This window comes from Dasypus novemcinctus, chromosome 8 (genome assembly GCF_030445035.2).
Source record: "Dasypus novemcinctus isolate mDasNov1 chromosome 8, mDasNov1.1.hap2, whole genome shotgun sequence".
Classification (NCBI taxonomy): domain Eukaryota; kingdom Metazoa; phylum Chordata; class Mammalia; order Cingulata; family Dasypodidae; genus Dasypus; species Dasypus novemcinctus.
This window is the reverse complement of record NC_080680.1, coordinates 94,805,028-94,816,701: the sequence shown is the minus strand read 5'-3', so window position 1 is coordinate 94,816,701 and position 11,674 is coordinate 94,805,028.

The window sequence follows — 11,674 nt, the reverse complement described above, 5'->3', positions numbered from 1 at the left end:
CAGAGGCACTATACTTCTGATTGCTCAAGGCTAAAATCTTAAGGTCATCCTTGACTCCTATTTGTCTCACATATTTCACATCTAATCCACTAGTAAATCATGTTAGCTTTAACTTTAATATATACTCAGTTTGCTTTTCCATCTCTATTGCTACCAACCTGCTATAAGCCATTATCACCTCAAAGCTGAAATATTGCAGTAACATCCTAACTTATTTTCCTGTTTCTATACATTCCCTCATAGTCTACTCTTGCCTTCACAGACACAATTACCATGATTATTCTTCTAAACTGCAAATTAAATCAAAACCTGCAAATGTTCTCCAGCTCAGTCATAATAAAGGCCCAAGTTTTCATAATGATCTGTAGGGTTCTACATGTATCTATCTTCCTATTGTCTAATAGGATTAACAGCAGATGTCTCACCAGAAACCATGGAGGCCAGAAGACAATGGGATGGCATATTTAAAGTCCTTAAAGAAGGGGAAAAAAATTGCCAACTAAGAATTTTATATCTGGCAAAATAATGCTTCAAAAATGAAGGAAAAGGGAAACGGACTTTGGCCCAGTGGTTAGGGCGTCCATCTACCACATGGGAGGTCCGTGGTTCAAACCCCGGGCCTCCTTGACCCGTGTGGAGCTGGCCCATGTGCAGTGCTGATGCGCGCAAGGAGTGCCGAGCCACGCAGGGGTGTCCCCCGCGTAGGGAAGCCCCACGCGCAAAGAGTGCACCCATAAGGAGAGCCGCCCAGCGCGAAGGAGGGAGCAGCCTGCCGAGGAATGGCGCTGCCCACACTTCCCGTGCCGCTGACGACAACAGAAGCAGACAAAGAAACAAGACGCAGCAAAAAGACACAGAAACAGACAACCGGGGGAGGGGAGGGGAATTAAATAAATAAATAATAAATCTTAAAAAAAAAAAATAAGGAAAAGTGAGGATGAAGCGTCATCCCCATGAGACCAGCAGAGGAGGCATCCGTGGCTCTGTAACATCTCTGGCCATGTCCATGGAGTTGCGAATATCTGGGACAGTACCAAGCATTTAATTCAGGACAGCTGACAAACTTAAATGAAATTCATCTTGCCCATCAATTGTATGTGATCTCAGTGCTTATCTGATTTTGAGTGAAAACCCAGAAGAAGACTGTTTTCAGCTGAGCTTTTGACAATGCTACCACTAGAGTTAGTGAATTTGAAAAATATAGTTATAAACTTCACCCAGGAAAAGTAAGCCCTGCTGGAAAAATCCCAGAGAAAGTTGTTCTGAGATGTGATGCTGGAGAATATTAGTCTTCTGGTCTCAGTGTAATGTCAGGTCTGTAAATCAGATATACATTCTCAGTTTGAGCAAAGAGAGGAACTGTGGAGAGAAGGAATTATATTTTTCCAAAATCGGAATTCAGGCAGGAAAACTGGTCTTTAAAAAGCAGAAATGTTGAGGAGGGGATGTGACTAAAGTGGCTTTGTGCCTCCTTCCCACATGGGAGGTTCCACGTTCAGTCCCTGTTGCCTCCTAAGGACAGAACAAGCAGCAAGCAAATGAAAGGGCCAACTTAGGGGAGCCAATGTGGCTCAGTGATTGAACACTGGCTTCCTACATATGAGATCCTGGGTTCAATGCTTGGCCCTGGTACCTCAAAAAAAAAAAAGGCAAAAATGTTTTCCATACCACATATCTGCAGTAAAGATGCACCTATCATCATGTCATTGTGCAATGGAACTCACATCAGAGAGAAATCATATGAATACCACCTATGTGGGAAAGCCTATACTCAATGTTCTGATCAAAGACAACATAAGAGGACTCACACTGGAAAGCCTATGAATGTCATATCTGTGAGAAAGCATTCACTCAAAGTTTTACACTGAGAGAACATAAGAGAACTCACACTGGAAAGAAACCTTATGAATGCCATCAATGTGAAAAAGCCTTTACTTGTTTTTCGTACCTTAGACATCATCAGAGAGCTCACACTGGAAAGAAATTCTATGATTTCATCCACATGGGAAATTCTTCTTTCGTTATTCTAGCCTTAGATATCATGAGAGGACTCACATAGGTGAGAAACCTCATGAATGTCATTCATGCAGGAAGTCCTTCACCCATTATTCTAGCCTGAGATATCATAAGAAGACTCATACTGGTGAGAAATCCTATGAATGTCATTCTTCTCCCCTGAGAAAATATGAGCAAACTCACACTGGAGAGAAACCTTATGAATGCCGTCTATATGGGAAAGCCTTCAACCGTTCTTCCACCCTTGGAGGACATGTGAGACTCACACTTGAGAAAAACTTTATGAATGTTGTCTATGTTAGAAATCCTTCACTCATTCTTCTTACCTGAGACAACATGGGAAAACTCACACTGGAAAGAGTCTTTGTGAATATCTTCTATGTGGAAAAGCCTTCACTTGTTGTTCTTTCCTTAGACAACATCAAAGAACTCACATAGGAAAGAAACTTTATGAATACTATTCATATAGGAAGTCCTTCCCCCATCACTCTAGACTTATATATCATGAAAGGATTCCCACAAGGGAGAAATCATATGTCATCTATATGGGAAAGCCTTCACACAGTGTCCTATCTGGAAATGACATAAGAGAACTCAAAGTGGAGAAAAAACTTATGAATGTCATCTATATGGGAAATATTTCACCCATTATTCTAACCTTAGACAATGTGAGAAGACTCACACTGAAGAGAAATCTAATCCATGTCTTCTATGTGGGAAAGTCATCACTTGGTGTTCTGTCCTGAGATAACATGAGAAAACTCACACTGGAGAGATACCATTAGAATATCTATGTGTGGAAATCTTCATTTATTTTGTAAACATATACAACAGGAGTGATCTCAAACTAGAGAGAAACTCTATGAATGCCATATATGTGAAAGGCTTCAGTCAATGTTCTGAACTTAGATTATGTGAGAGAATACATACTAAAAATGTTTTGAATATGGAGGAGATTTCAGCCTCTTTACTTAACCTTTAAACATACTAGAGAACTCACACTGTTGAAGTACTGTTTGTAATCAATCTGGCAGAGCCTTTAGTCATCCTGACTACTTCATCAATTTAAGCCAACTGGATAAAATGAATATAAATGTCACCAATGTAGCAAAAATTTTAATAGGTGGTCTGATAATATACAACATGAGAGAATTCATAATATACATGCAAGGAAAGTAGAAGAGTCTTCATCTACTGTTCCAAGTGATAGAGGTGACAGATCTTTACCAGAGGATGAAACCCCTTGAGGGAATGCTAGATAATTCATGTGGGAGATGTTATTCATGAAAAAATATCACACAAAATCACTTATTCATACAGAACCAACTGTAGGGCATGAGAATCCACAGAGTATAAAACTCTTTTCAGTGTCATGACTGAAGCCAAGTCTTCAGTGATCACCCATTCCTGAGCATTAATATTATTATGCTGAGGAAACAATAATCCTAAAATCAATTCAAGAAAATCTTTAGCTGAATTTCACATAAGAAAATTCATAGTGGAACAAAAAATAAAATACTTCATATGGACCTTTACCACACAATTCAGCAAAGAGTCAAGAAGTTTGAACAGGACTTACCATTGAAATTACATAAGAAAACAGTGTAGAATTTTGAAGTGACATGGGTATGCTGAATTATGGTTTTTTGTAAGGAGTATGGAGGGAAGCGGATGTGGCTCAAGTGACTGGGCCCTGTCTACCATACAGGAGGACCCTGTTTCAATCACCAGGGTCTCCTGGTAAAGGCATGCCTGCACAGTGAGCCAGGCCTATGCAGCAAGCCAGTGCCCACGTGGTGAGCCAGTGCCCACACAGTGAGCCACTGCCCGCACGATGAGCCAGTGCCCATGCAGCAAGCCAGGCAGCAAGATGATGATGCAACAAAAAGAGGGATAAAGAGGAGAGTCAAGGCAAGATGCAACAGAAACCAGAAACTGAGGTGGCACAAGTGACAGGGAAACTCTCTCCCCATTGGAGGTTCCCAGGATCAAATCTCAGAGAATCCTAGAGGAGAAAATGAGAAGAAAAGATGAAGAAAGAGAAATAGACACAGAAGATCACACAGTGAATGGACACAGGCAGCAAAAATAAACAGCAGGGAGGGGGAAGGGGAGGAAAAAAAAGAAGTAATATGGAAGTGAGATTAAGTCACTAGATTAGTATTTGCACATATGTAAGCAACGAATGTTGTTTCTGAAAATCTAATATGCAGACCACATTCTGTTTGTTTCTATGCAATTCTAAACACTTAAGATTTTAATAAATCAGGAAATAATTTTGTTAACTCAAAAAAAATGAAAGAGAAACTAAGACATTTGTAGATAAACAAAAGCTGTAAGTGTTCATTACCAGAAGACTTACCCTACAAGAAATGCTAATGGGGTCCTTCAGGCTGAAATAAGAGGACACTAGAAAGTAACCTGAAGCCATAAGAAAAATATAAGAAAAAATAAAGAATAATTGGTGAAGGCAACTATATTAGTAAATGTAAAATCCTATGTCACTGTAGTTTGGGTTTGTAACTGCTCTTCCCCTTAAATGACTTAACAGGCAAATATGTAAAAAAAAAGTACTTAAAATCTATGTTAATAGGAAAAATATATATAAAGATGGAAACTGAGACAATATCATTATAAAGAGGGAGGGATGGAGATTTGAAGGAGTGGAGAGTTTGTATACTGCTGAAATTAGGTTAATATTAGTCAAACTAGGGTGTTCTTAATTTAAGGTGTTAATGGTAGTTACACAAGTAACCACTATGAAAATAACCAAATAATATAAAGAAAAGGAAAGAACAAGAGAATTAAAAGGGTAAACTACAAATAAAGCAACTAAATACAAAAAAAAGCCAGTAAAGGGAAGCAGCTGTTGCTCAATCAGTTGGGCTCCCGTCTACCATATGGAGGCTCTGGGTTCACATCCCGGGGCCTCCTTGTGAAGGCAGGCTCACCCTCACACCAAGGAGTGCCACGGGGCCTGCAAGCACCATGGAAAGCTGACTCAGCAAGGTGACACAACAGAAAGGAAGACAAGTGAAAACACAGAAGAGCATGCAGCAAATGGACACAGAGAGCAGACAACAAGCAAGCTGCAAGGGGGGGGGACTAAAAAAAAAGACAGTAAAGGGATAATTGGAGAACAAAAAATATGCAAGACATAAAGAAAATAAATAGCTAAATAGTAAAAGTAAATCCTTCCTGCTCAGTTATTACCTTAAATGTCAATGAATTAAACTCCTCTACTAAAAGGCAGAGATTGGCAGGTTGGATTTAAAAATATGATTCATTTATAAACTGTGTACAAGAAACTCACCTTAATACAAAGATACAAAGAGATTGAAAGTAAAATGGTGGTAAAAGATATACCAAGCAAACAGTAATCAAAGGAGAACTGGAGTGGCTGTATTATTGCCAGAAAAAATAGACATTAAGTTTAAAAAAAGATTACAAAGGCGGCGGACTTGGCCCAATGGTTAGGGCATCCGTCTGCCACATGGGAGACTCCTTAACGCGTGTGGAGCTGGCCCATGCACAGTGCTGATGAGCGCAAGGAGTGCCCTGCCACGCAGGGGTGTCTCCCCCATAGGGGAGCCCCATGCACAAGAGGTGCGCCCCGTAAGGAGAGTCACCCAGCACGAAAGAAAGTGCAGCCTGCCCAGGAATGGTGCCACACACACGGAGAGCTGACACACAAGATGATGCAACAAAAAGAAACACAGATTCCCGTGCCGCTGACAAAAACAGAAGCAGACAAAGAAGACGCAGCAAATACACACAGAGAACAGACAACTGGGGTGGGGGGGAGGGGAGAGAAATAAATAAATCTTTTTTTTTAAAAAAGATTACAAGGGCAAAAAAAGGATATTATATATTGATAAAAGGTTAAATCCAACAAGAAGCTATAATGATTATAAACATATATACACCTCACAACAGAGTCCCAAAATATCAAAAGCAAAAATTAATAGAATTGGAGGGAGAAATAGATAGTTCTACAATAATACACCAATTTCAATAATTGACAGAACTTCTAAACAGAAAGTCAATAAAGAAAAAGAGGACTTGAACAATACTGCTAACAAATTAGATCTAATAAACATATATAAAACAAATCACATAACAACAGTAGAATAAACATTCTTCTCAAGTGCACATGGAACATTTTCCAGGATATACTGCAAGTTAGGCAACAAATCAAATTTTAATAAATTTTAAAATATTGCAATCATACAAAGTATTTTCTCAGACCACAATGGAACAAAGATAGAAATTAATTAATAACATACGGAAAACTGGAAACTCTACAAATATGAGGAAATAAAAGAGCATTATTAAATAAGCAATAAGTCAAAGAAGAAATCACACAGGAAATTAGGAAATATATTGAGATGAACAAAAATGAAAATACAACATACCAAAATGTAGGGGATGTAGCAAAAGCATGCTTAGAGGAAATTTATAGGCCTAAATAACTGTATTAAAAAAGGAAAAAGATCACATATTAATAACCTCACTTCACAACTAAAGAAATTAGAACAAGAAGAGGAAACTAAATCCAAAGTTAGTAGAAGGAAGGAAACAATAAAAAATAGAGTAGTGATAAATTACCTAGAGAATAGAAAAACAGTAGAGAGAATCAACAAAACCAAAAGTTGGTTTTCTGGAGGGAAAAAGTCAATAAAATTGACAAACCTTTAGCCAGACTGACAAAGAAAAAAAAGGGACACAAATAACTAAAATTAAGAATGAAAGTGTGGCCATTACAATCAACCTTACAGAAAAATTATATGCCAACAACTTAGAAAACCTAGATGAAATGGACAAATTCCTAGAAACATACACTTTACCTAATCTGACACAAGAAATAGAAAATCTCAACAGACCAATAGAGATTGGATCAGTAATCAAAACCATACCAGGGAAACAGACTTGGCCCAGTGGTTAGGGCGTCCATCTACCACATGGGAGGTCCACGGTTCAAATCCAGGGCCTCCTTGACCCGTGTGGAGCTGGCCCATGCGCAGTGCTGATGAGTGCAAGGAGTGCTCTGCCATGTAGAGGTAGCCCCTGCATAGGGGAGCCCAAGACGCAAGGAGTGCGCCCCGAAGGAGAGCCGCCCAGTGCGAAAGGAAGTGCAGTCTGCCCAGAAATGGCGCCGCCCACACGGAGAGCTGACACAACAAGATGACGCAGCAAAAAAAAGAGGCACAGATTCTCCTGCAGCTGACAACAGAAGCGGACAAAGAAACAAGATGCAGTAAATAGACACAGAGAACAGACAACTGGGGTCGGGGGGAGGGGAGAGAAACAAATAAATAAATCTTAAAAAAAAATAAAAAGCTGCTACATTAAAAAAAAAAAAAACCCATACCAACATGACTTCCTGGAGGATGGTAGCATAGAGACAAAGGGAGCAAATATCTTTTCAAAAAACAGCTAGAATTTTATTGGGGGCAGTTTCTGCCCCCAATAAAACCAGGAGAGTGCTGTCCAAAAGGGAGGAGGATGGCGAGACAGAGAAGCCAAAGGTAAAACCATGAGTTAGTTGCCTCTGCACCCATTCTCCACCCTCAGAGCAAACACTCTCATCACAAACTGGGATTGATTGCCACTGATGCAGAGGGGAGCAGTGATTTTTCCTCCCTGGGAAAAGAGAGGGTGTGGCCAAGGGCCAAAGTGACTTCTGAACAGCAGGTATGAACTGTGAGGCCTGGCTCACAGTGCTTGCACACCAAAGCCTGCCAGAGGTTAGAGTAATAACACTACCCAGTAAGCCTGAGAGGAATGGTTGGGTTAAGTGCACCATCTGCTGGTAGGCAAGGAAAGTGTGCACTCCAGGAAAAAATTTAAAAAGAGGCTTTTTGTGACTTTACTGTCCACTCCCCAAGACCCTTACAAACTGTTCAGCACCCTGTTAGTGGATCCCTGGCCCTGTTTGATCAGTTAAACAGGGGCAATTTTAAAGACCAAAGTAAACTGGACCAAGAACCAAAGAAGTATTGTAACACAAATCCAATCAACAATAAAACCCAAGGCAACAGAGAAAAACTGGCCATCAGAGTAAACTCACCATCATAATCTGACCATCAGAAAAAAGTTATAAGCCTTAGTAAGAGACAGGAAGATATGGCCCAGTCAAAGGAACAAATCAAAACACCAGACAAGACACAGGATTTGAAAAAATAATAAATGATGTTCAAAGAAATCTCCTAAATCAGGTCAAGGAGTTGAAGGATAATATAACTAAAGGTACAAAAGTATTAAGAAGACACTGAGTGAGCATAAAGAAGAATTTGAAAGCTTGGGAGAAAAATAACAGAACTTATGAGAATGAAAGATACAATGGATGAGATTAAAAATACATTAGAAAGGCAGAAACAGCCTGAAAAAAAAATCTTCTAGAGCTTAGAACATCAGAGGAAGGCTGGATACCACCCAGAAGAGAGAGGAGCAAAGTAAGAGTGTCATGACAGAAAAACTGTGGGTTAAAAGTTGTTGCTGCAACTGCCAGCATCCTCCCCCACCATATAGACACTTGAATTATCAGGCTTTGGGGCTGGTGGCAGCAGACAAAGGGGACCCCAGGGATCCACCTCCCCAGGAAAAGGGAGAAAAAGAGACACAACCTAAGGGTGACACAGTCTTTAACCCACAAATTTGGTATGCTGTGTCCCATGAGCCCTTCCAGGCTGGGTAGGGCTCTGCCATTGCTTGCCTTGGGAACTGGAAAGGGACTAAAGAGATCCGACCCTCACAATCTCCCTTTGTACAGAGAGCACAGAGAAGAATAGAATTATTTCCTACCTAGAAGAATGAAGGTGGCTGTCAGCAAAGGTTGGAGAACTGCCTCTGAGAAAGTTTGAATTACAAATTTCTTAGCCTCCAGGCAGGACCCTCTATCACATTGATCTGGTCCATGTTGCAGTGAACACAATCTGACAAGGCTTTGAACTGAGAGGACAGCCAAAGAGCACCATTAAGGGTGGGCCAGGGAAGAGCACATGAGGAAATAAAAACCACCACACCAGGGAGCCAATATTGCCTATAACTGAAGGCAGGAGAATTGCATCCATCATCCATGTGGAATCTAAGCCCCCTCTCGATATATAGGTGGACTAGACATAACCATCCCAGGGTCCACAGGATGGAGGAAGAGAGTATGGATTAGGGTGGACTTACTGATATTCTACTATGGAACTATTGTAATTAGTAATGGAAGAAAATGTAGCATTGATGTGAAGAAAGTGGCCATAGTAGCTGCTGAGGGTAGGGAAAGGGAAGAAGAGATATGATGTGGGGGTATTTTCAGGACTTGGAGTTGTCCTGCATTGTAATGCAGGGACAGTTGCGGGACATTGTATGTCCTGCCATGGCCCACTGGGTGGACTGGGGAAGAGTGTAAACTATAATATAAACCATTATCTATGTGGTGCAGCAGTGCTCCAAAATGTATTCACCAAATGCAATGAATGTCTCATGATGATGAAAGAGGTAGTTGATATGGGAGGAGTGGGGCAAGGGGGGTGGGAGGTGTATGGGGACCTCATTTTTTTTAATGTAACATTTAAAAAAATAAAGACAAAAATTTTTTTTTTAATTTTTAAGGTAAATAAATAAGAGAGGCTTTTTCTGGCCTTTACAGTCTCCCTCCCCAAGGAGGTTAGCAGGTGTGCAACCCATTTCTGGGTCCAGGATGCAGATTTCAGCAACTATCAGGGACAATACTAAATAACAGAACAGGATAGACCGAGAATCAAAGAAGAGCAGTAACACACTGTCTCCCACCTCTACATCCCTAAAAAAAAGAGAGAATTGAGCATCTGAGTAAAAAATTACAAGCCATACTAAGAAAATGGAAGAAATGAGCCAAAAAAAATAATTATATCAAAACCACAGAAGAGATTCAGGATGTAAGACAACTAATCAATGAGATGCACACAAATTTCCAAAATATAATTAATTAGTTGAAAGACAATATGGCTAAAGACATAAAGGAAATAAATAAAACACTGAGCACAAAAAAGAATTTGGAAACCTGAATAGAAAAGTAAGAGAGCTCATGGAAATGAAACACACAATAGGTGAGATGAAAAAACACATTAGAAGGAGCAGATGTGGCTCAAGCAATTGAGTGCCTGCTTCCTACATGGGTTCAGTTCCCATTGCCTCCTAAAAACAAAAGAAACAAACAATAAATGAATGAAAAAACCAACTCAGGGGAGTTGATGTGGCTCAGTGGTTGAGCACCAGCTTTCCACTAAGGAGGTTCCAAGTTCAATCTCCAGCTCTGGTACCTAAAACAACAACAACAACACATTAGAGGCATACAACAACAGACTCAAAATGATAAAAGAAAGAATAAGTGATATATAAGACACAACAGCTGAAAATGAAGAGAGAAAAGAATGGAAAAAATTGAGCAGGTGCTCAGGGAGTTGAATGATAACATGAAATGCAACAACATATGTGTTGAGGGGTGGGGCAAGATGGCATCTGAGTGAGTACACCTTATAATCTCTCCTGCAAAGAAGTGGCTGAGTAGGGTTGGAGTCCTGCTTGACTGGGCTGTTTCAGATGTTTACAGAGCAGGAGGTGTCTGGACGTCAATATAGTGGGATGGTGACAGAGGAGATTCTTGTAAGAGGTAGAATTTTGGGTCTCTTTCAGAGGTTGGGGCTGTGCATGGGGCCCTCCCCGCTGGGGCTGGGAGCTAGGAAGTGGCCATTCTTGGAGGCTTTGCTGCACTGGGGAGTTCCCAAGCCCTGAGGGGGCTCTTTCAGGGGCTTGCAGGGCAGGAGGTGTCTGGAAGCTGATTTGGTGAGACTGATGGAGGAGATTCTTGCAAGAGGTGGAACTTTCAGTTTCTGACACGGAGGTCAGAAATTCTAGGAGGAACCCTTCCACCTAGGGCTGGTGGCTCATCTGCGGTGGTCCCTGAACTTTTTGTAGTGCAGCGATGCCCCCAGCAAGCTCTTTTGGGGGTTTGCAGGGCAGGAGGTGTTTGGAAGCCAATTTGGTGAGATGGTGATGAAGGAGATTCTTACAAGAGGTGGAACTTTCAGTTTCTGACACGGAGGTCAGAAGTTCTAGGAGGAACCCTTCCACCTAGGGCTGGCGGCCCATCCGCGGTGGTCCCTGAACTTTTTGTAGTGCAGTGGTGACCCGAGCAAGCTGTTTCAGGGGCTTGCAGGGCAGGAGGTCTCTGCATACTGATTTGGTGAGACAGTGACAGAAGAGATTCTTGTGAGAGGTGGAATTTTGGGTTTCTGACATGGAGGTCAGAGTCTGTGGATGGGAGCCCTCCCCCTAGGGCTGGTGCCCAGCTGCAGGGATCCCTGAAGGCTGTGTTACACTGTGGTGCTCCCAGGCCTTCTGTTAACCAGATGTGTGGTTCCCAGGTCTGTGTCCCCTAAACCCTGGTGGCCCATGCTCCAGAGACTCACAAACCTTGATTCTGCAATATCACAGACTTCCCATCCCTGAATCCACAGTGCCCTGAGGTCCATCTGAGGACTTCGATTATCCTAGCCCTCAGTGTTTGTGGGGTTTTTTTTTCTTTCTTTTTTTTTTTTCTTGGTTGCTAATATTGCTTTATCTCCTGGTCTTTTCTCCCATTTTATCGCCCAAGGTCCTTTCTTGTTTATTTAGGTTTTTTTCT